This window comes from Eriocheir sinensis, chromosome 42, assembly GCF_024679095.1.
Source record: "Eriocheir sinensis breed Jianghai 21 chromosome 42, ASM2467909v1, whole genome shotgun sequence".
Classification (NCBI taxonomy): Eukaryota; Metazoa; Arthropoda; class Malacostraca; order Decapoda; family Varunidae; genus Eriocheir; species Eriocheir sinensis.
Window position 1 is genome coordinate 14,798,421 of NC_066550.1, and position 7,018 is coordinate 14,805,438.

Sequence of the window (7,018 nt, forward strand, 5' to 3'; positions counted from 1 at the left end):
GTCAGGGGGGGGAGGGGTGGGGGGGTGTGTCTTAATATAAAGGGTCTCTGGTCAGGGCATCACAGCACATAAAAAAGGGTATGTCTGGCTTCCTTTAAAGGGTGAGGGGGCACGTGCTAGCCTGAACCCTTTACAATAGCCCTCAATAGCCCCCTTGACCCCCCTGGCCCCCCTCCCCCAGGGATTATGACCACCCCACGCCACACCCCAATCCTTTTTTTTTTTTTGCGTCTATTTTTTTTGTGTGTGTATTTGAGAAGCAATTTTTTCATAATAGCCCGCTCGTGTGTGTGTGTGTGTGCGTGTGTGATCGATCGACGGGCCATCCCTCCGAGGGGTGGCGCGCGCATGTGTGTGTCTGTGTGTGTGTGTGTGTGTGTGTGCGTCCCTGTCTGGGGGGAGTCGAGCTGTCCGGTGCGCATGTCTCTGTGTGTGTGTGTGTGTGTGTGTGTGTGTGAGTGACTTCGCTCAGCCGACAATCTCCCCCACACACACACACGTACACACACACACACACGCACACACTAGTTGAGGCCCAGCGCTGGAGGGGTCAGGAGGTGCTGTGTGGGGTGCTGAGCGGGGTGCTGAGTGGGGTGCTGAGGGCAGGGAGGTAAGGGCAGGGAGAACAGACAAAGGGTGCTGGTGTGAGAATGGACAAAAAAGGGAGAATAGGAATGGCATAAAAAGGGATGAAGGAACAGGTGTGGAGGCTGACGGCAGGTGTGTGGAGGCTCGTACAGGTGTGTGGAGGAGGCTTGGACAGGTGCGTGGAGCCTCGGACAGGTGGAGGACTTGTTGTGGGTGGTTTAGAAGTGTATGCAATAGTGGAAGTGCTTGGAAATACTGGAATGCTCTCTGAAAAGTAGGAATTTGAGGAAGAAAAGTGGAATGAGAAGAAAAATAAGGTTGAAAAAGTGATATTGTTAAGTGAAAAGCCTTCTTATAAGTGGTTTAGAAGTAGACACAGTGCTGGAAGTGCTTGGAAATACTGGAATGCTCTCTGAAAAGTAGGAATTTGAGGAAGAAAAGTGGAATTAGAAAAAAAATAAGGTTGAAAAAAGTGATATTGTTAAGTGAAAAGCCTTCTTATAAGTGGTTTAGAAGTGCATGCAATAGTGGAAGTACTTGGAAATACTGGAATGCTCTCTGAAAAGTAAGGATTTGAGGAAGAAAAGTGGAATTAGAAAAAAAATAAGGTTGAAAAAGTTATATTATTAAGCGTAAAGCCTTCTTATAAGTAGCTGAGACTTATACAGCAATAAACATACTTGGAAATACTGAAGTGATCTCTGAAAAGTAAGGATTTGAGGAAGAAAAGTGAAATTAGAAGAAAAATAAGGTTGAAAAAGTGATATTGTTAAGTGAAAACCCTTCTTATAAGTGGTTTAGAAGTGGATGCAGTGCTGGAAGTGCTTGGAAATACTGGAATGCTCTCTGAAAAGTGAGGATTTGAGGAAGAAAAGTGAAAATGGAAGAAAAACAAGTTAGAAAAATGTAGAAACCTCAAAATATCTAGTGAAAAACATCCTTGAAGCAGATTAGAGCTTGAAAATACTGGAATGGTCTAAGAAAGTTGATTATTTGAGGCAGAAAAGTGGAAATAGAAGGAAAACTCTATAGAAAAATTGTTATATCAAGTTAACTACCTCTTATGAACATTTCCAAGTTATACAGCAATGGATATACTTGGCAATACTGAAATGGTGTCTGGATATGTATTGTTTAAGGAAGAAAAGAGAAAATATTAGAAGAAAAAGGACAGAAAACACGGAACAACCTATTCAAAACATTCTTGTGGGCGAGTTAGAGGGAGATGCAGTGTGTGAGGTGCTTGGAAATACTGATATGATGTCTGGATATGTATTGTTTAAGGAAGAAAAGAGAAAATATTAGAAGAAAAAGGACAGAAAACACGGAACAACCTATTCAAAACATCCTTGTGGGTGAGTTAGAGGGAGATGCAGTGTGTGAGGTGCTTGGGAATACTGAAATGATGTCTGGATATGTATTGTTTAAGGAAGAAAAGAGAAAATATTAGATGAAAAAGGACAGAAAACAGGGAACAACCTATTCAAAACATCCTTGTGGGTGAGTTAGAGGGAGATGCAGTGTGTGAGGTGCTTGGGAATACTGATATGATTGTCTAAAGGGAAATTTTGTAAGAGAGAAAAGGTAAAATATAAAAAAGGAAGGTAGAAAGTTAAAAAATAGAGTGTCCCACCTTCTCATAAGCAACTTAGAGGCAGGTGCAGTGTGGAGGTGCTTGGAAATACTGGAATAGATTGTGAAAAGGAAGTATTTGAGCAAGAAAAGTGGAAAATAAAAGAAAAACAAGCAGGAAAAAGTGAAATGATAAAGTTGCAACCTTCTTATAAGTGATTAAGAGGCAGGTGCAATGGTGAGCAGACTTGGAAATACTGGAATGGTCTGTGAAAAGGAAGTTATTTGTACAAGAAATGTGGAAAATATATGAAAAACAACAGGAAAAAGTGGAATGATACAGTCACAAGCTTCTCATAAGTGATTTAGAGGCAGGTGCAATGGTGAGCAGACTTGGAAATACTGGAATGGTCTGTGAAAAGGAAGTTATTTGACCAAGAAAAGGAAAAATAATAGAAGGAAAAGGCAGGAAAAATTGGAATGATACAGTCACAACCTTCTCATAAGTGATTTAGAGGCAGGTGCAATGGTGGAGGTGCTTGGAAATACTGGAATGGTCTCGGAAAAGGAATTATTCAGGCAAGAAAAGTTGAAATAGAAGGAAAATAAGGTTGAAAATTCATGATATCAAGCGTACCACCTTCTCATGAGTGGTTTAGAGGGAGATGCAGTGTTGGAGGTGCTGGGAAATACTGAAATGGTCTCTGAAAAGGAAATATTCAGGCAAGAAAAGTTGAAATAGAAGAAAAATAAGGTTGAAAAGTCATAATATCAAGCGTACAACCTTTTCATGAGTGGTTTAGAGGGAGGTGCAGTGTTGGAGGTGCTGGAAAATACTGGAATGGTCTCTGAAAAGGAAATATTTGAGGAGGAAAAATGAAAAGAGAAGGAAAATAAAGTTGAAAGAGTAATATTACCAAATGTAACACCTTCTCATAAGTGATTTAGAGATAGTTTAAGTGAAAAATATACTTGGAAATGTTGAAATGCTCTCTGGAAAGGAAATATTTGAGAAAAGAAGGAAAATAAAGTTGAAAGAGTAATATTACCAAATGTAACACCTTCTCATAAGTGATTTAGAGATAGATTAAGTGAAAAATATACTTGGAAATACTGAAATGCTCTCTGAAAACGATTTATTTGAGGAAGAAAAGTGGAAAGAGAAGGAAAATTAAGTTAGAAAAGTAATATTATCAAATGTAACACCTTCTCATAAGTGATTTAGAGATAGTTTAAGTGAAAAATATACTTGGAAATACTGAAATGCTCTCTGAAAACGATTCATTTGAGGAAGAAAAGTGAAAATGGAAGAAAAATAAGTTAGAAAAGGCTATGCTATCTACTGTACCATGTCCTTATAAGCAGTTTGAGGAGTAACACAGTGCTGGAAGTGCTTGGAAATACTGAAATGGTCTCTGAAAGGGAAATACTGAACCAAGAAAAGTGGAAACAAAACAAAAATATGGTTGAAAAATTAATACATCAAGTTTAAGACATTCTTCAGCAATAAAGACACTTGTAAATACTGAAATGGCATCTGAAGAGGAAATGTTCAATCCACGTATATGAAAAAATAAAGAAAAGAAAAAGAAAACTAGAAATATCATTGAAACGAAAGCCGGCAAGCTCCATATACGCCATTAGTTAAGTCAGACAGTGATGGAAATACTTGGAAATACTCACACAATCTCTCAAAGGGAAATTATTGACCTGTGAATATTGAAAAGGTGAGAAAAGAAAGCAGAAATAAAGTTAATTGACAAAATCCGCAAGCTTATTTACATGTGGTTTAAGTCATACAGTGATGGAAATACTTGGAAATACTCACACAATCTCTCAAAGGGAAATTATTGAGCAGTGAATATTGAAAAGGTGTGAAAGGAAAGCAGAAATAAAGTTAATCGACAAAATCTGCAAGCTTATTTACATGTGGTTTAAGTCAGACAGCGATGGAAATACTTGGAAATACTCACACAATCTCTCAAAGGGAAATTAGTGACCTGTGAATATTGAAAAGGTGTGAAAGGAAAGCAGAAATAAAGTTAAACAACAAAATCCACAAGCTTATTTACATGTGGTTTAAGTCATACAGCGATGGAAATACTTGGAAATACTCACACAATCTCTCAAATGGGAAATTGTTGAGCAGTGAATATTGAAAAAGGAAGAAAAAGAGTGGAATGTAAAGTTAATCGACAAAATCCCAACCTATCAACATATTAGTAACCTTATTTACATGTGGTTCAAGTCATACACCGATGGAAATACTTGGAAATACTCACATAATCTCTCAAAGGGAAATTATTGAGAGATGAATATTGAAAAGGTGAGAAAGGAAAGCTGGAGAAAGTGGATCGACAGGTGACCAGCGTCCTTGCTAGGGGTGCGTCCAGGTGCGCTGAGAGAGAGAGACAGATGGAGATTGAAGAGAATGGGGTGAAAATGATGGAGATAATGACTGAAAATGACGGTAAAAGGGGAAAATGACATAGAGAGATGTAGAATGTGACAGATGGGGATTAAAAGGAGAAAGAAATGCAGAAATTACCTCAAAATGAACCTGTCTTGTCCTTCCCCTCCCTCACCCTCTCCTCACACCCTATTTATAACCTCCTTTCCACAGCCCTTCCTTCTCTCTCTCCCCCTGCCCTGTCTTGTCCTTCTCCTCCCTCACCCTCTCCTCACACCCTTTTTTAGCCTCCTTTCCACAGCCCACCCTTCTCTCTCTCCCCCTCCCTCACCCTCTACTCACACCCTATTTATACCTCCTTTCCAGCCCTCCCTTCTCTCTCTCCCCCTGCCCTGTCTTGTCCTTCCCCTCCCTCACCCTCTCCTCACACCCTTTTTTAACCTCCTTTCCACAGCCCACCCTTCTCTCTCTCCCCCTGCCGTGTCTTGTCCTTCCCTCCTCACCCTCTCCTCACACCCTTTTAACCTCCTTACAGCCCTCCTCTCTCTCCCCCTGCCCTGTCTTGTCCTTCCCCTCCCTCACCCTCTCCTCACACCCTTTTTTAACCTCCTTTACAGCCCTCCCTTCTCTCTCTCCCCCTGCCCTGTCTTGTCCTTCCCCTCCCTCACCCTCTCCTCACACCCTTTTTTAACCTCCTTTACAGCACACCATACTATCTCACCCTCCCTGCACTGTCTTGTCCTTCCCCTCCCTCACTCTCTCCTCACACCCTTTTTTAACCTCCTTTACAGCCCTCCCTTCTCTCTCTCCCTCCCTGCACTGTCTTGTCCTTCCCCTCCCTCACCCTCTCCTCACACCCTTTTTTAACCTTTCCAGAGCCCTCCCTTCTCTCTCTCCCCCTGCCCTGTTTTGTTCTTCCCCTCCCCTGCCTTCCCTACCCTTCCCTCCCTCCCCTCCCTTACCCCACCCTTCCTACCTATTCTGTCCCAACATGACTTACACATAATCAGGCAGGGTTGGTTTGATTTAAAGCAGTTGATTTAAATTAAGTGATTTAAATCAATTTAAATCAGTGAGAAAATCATGATTTAAATTAAAATTAAATATACTGTATTTAAAAAGATTTAAGTGTTATATTAAGACTAAAATATCCAATGATTTAAGAAGGAAAAAGAGGAAAAGGAAGAACAAGAGAGGAAAAGGAGGAAGAGTAGACAAGAAAGAAAGAAAAGAGGAAAATACAAAGAAAAAGATGGAAAAAGTTACCCATGAATTAGCTTAGTGAATACATGAGAGGAGGAAAAGACAGGAAAAAGAAGAAAAAGGAGAAGAAAAGAAAGGAAGAAAATAAGAGAAGGAAGAAAACATGACAAGAGAAGAAAAAGGGAGTGAGGAAGAAAATAAAGAGAAATAGAAGGGAAAAAAAAATGTTAGTTACTTATAAAAATTGTGATTGAAACAAAGGAGAAAAAGAAAAGGAAAAGAAGAAAAGAAGAAGAAAAGGAAGAAAAGAAGAAAAAGAAAAGAAGAAAAAGAAGAAAAAACAAAAAAAGAAGAAAAATGTCTTATGTCTAAAAAAATTGTAAATGAAAAATACAAAAATAAATGACCATGTATATATTTAAAAGTCACACACACACACACACACACACACACACACACACACACACACACACACACACACCTGTCTGCACATACCTGTCATTAACATCAATTTTCTTCCTCGTTCAAATTTACCTGAAATGCCAAAAAAATTATCATTAGTTATACCAATTACTGAGAGAGAGAGAGAGAGAGAGAGAGAGAGAGAGAGAGAGAGAGAGAGAGAGAGAGAGAGAGAGAGAGAGAGAGAGAGAGAGAGAGATCTTACCAGCCTCCAGCATCCTTCCAGCATCCCCCGCCTCTCTCTCTCTCATCTCGTGTTGTTTGTTTACCTCAGAATGGAAGAAAACGAGAGTCCTTCAACGGTACACTATTGAGGAGGAAGAGGAAGAGGAAGAGGAGGAGGAAGAGGAGGAGGAGAACTCTTAAATAATATAGGTAACGTTAGGTAAAGTTTATGAAGGGAAGGGAAATTAAGGGAAGGGAAGGGAAGGGAAGGTAAGGGAAGGGAAAGGAAAGGAAAGGAAGAGAAGGGAAGGGAAAGGAAGGGAAGGGAAGGGAAGGGAAAAGAAGGGAAAGGAAAGGAAGGGAAGGGAAGGGAAGGGAAGGAAAGGGAAGAGAGAGGAGGAGAAACTGATAGAGAAAATTGAATAAAGTTAGATAAATGCGAAAAAAATAAAATAAATAAATAAAATCTCTCTCTTCTCTCTTCTCTCTCGCTCTCTGGTGACTCACATTTGCATAGTAACGAGAGAGTGAGGGTGGGAGAGAGAGAGAGGGAGAGAAAGAGGGAGGGAGGGAGGGAGAGATGAGGGAAAGAGAGGCTTATTACGAGAGAGAGAGAGA

At 40.2% G+C, this 7,018-nt stretch overlaps 1 long non-coding RNA gene across 1 annotated transcript in view; it reads right to left on the reverse strand.

Moving 5' to 3' along the window:
• LOC127010169 (uncharacterized) overlaps positions 1-6,493 on the reverse strand; it is a 31,483-nt gene extending 24,990 nt beyond the window's left edge. The window contains exons 1-2 of the long non-coding RNA XR_007762970.1: positions 6,441-6,493; positions 6,269-6,307 (exon numbers count right to left, since the gene is read on the reverse strand). This is a non-coding gene — a long non-coding RNA (uncharacterized LOC127010169). The remainder of the gene's footprint in view (positions 1-6,268; positions 6,308-6,440) is intronic.
• Positions 6,494-7,018: the final 525 nt, after the last annotated feature.